The sequence below is a fragment of the Rattus norvegicus genome, chromosome 6 (assembly GCF_036323735.1).
Source record: "Rattus norvegicus strain BN/NHsdMcwi chromosome 6, GRCr8, whole genome shotgun sequence".
Lineage (NCBI taxonomy): Eukaryota > Metazoa > Chordata > Mammalia > Rodentia > Muridae > Rattus > Rattus norvegicus.
The window spans coordinates 68,159,564-68,160,465 of record NC_086024.1 but is presented as its reverse complement, the minus strand read 5'-3'; positions in this window follow the sequence as shown (position 1 = coordinate 68,160,465).

Below are 902 nucleotides of genomic sequence, written 5' to 3'. Positions count from 1 at the left end.
GAGCTACACTTATCCCTCATCTTTACTGGCAGATTTTGTCTACTCTGTTGTTTACACCATGGACTTACGACCAATGACTTTCAAGGAATCTCCCAGGCCTTTGCTGTCAGATAGGGAATACTGAGGCAGAGTGTCAGTGGTCAAACCTTTGCTGGGAAAGATACACAAGTGTAATTCTGATGACTCTCCCTATGGCAAGGCCTGAAGAGTTGAGTCCTGTGGGAATATTTGTGCAGCATCTCCTAGGCTTTCTCAAGGGAATGGTTGGTTCCATCTTGCTTTATGTTTTTTTTTGGCTTTTTGATTAGCAGTTTTTACTTTCACATCATCTCTAACTGTTGTTTCCCCAGAATCAGAAAAAGAAAGATAGGCTGTGATTAATTCTTGATTGCCTTTGAGGATCATGGGAATGGAACAGATCACTACTACTGTGCTTGTTAATAATGATGATTCATTAGCGTTAACGAGAAGCCCTGGTCTGGGTGCATCAGCTGATGTCCATATGTTCTTTACTGATGGAAACTTAGTTGTGACAACATTTTGCTTATGGACCTATTCTAAACAACAGCTAGATGATTATCAAAAAGGTTGAAATATCTTCATGGTTTGTAGATTTCAAGACTAAATGGGAGCATTCAGAGGTGAGCCAAACAAAAATAAGGAACTGAATCAGGTTCCAAATTTGCCAAAAACTGTGAGTGTTCAAGGAATTAGATGTCCTGATTAGGATAATGGGGGGATGCTAGGTGCCAATAATTGAATCAGAATTTCCTGGGTTTACTGTCTGTCATCTCTCTATACTATAACAGAGATTGCTACTAACTATGGACATGTAATTATGTACCAATATACTAGGTTAGATATTAACTGCTTCCTGAAGCTGTGTTTTTCTTGATACAGGT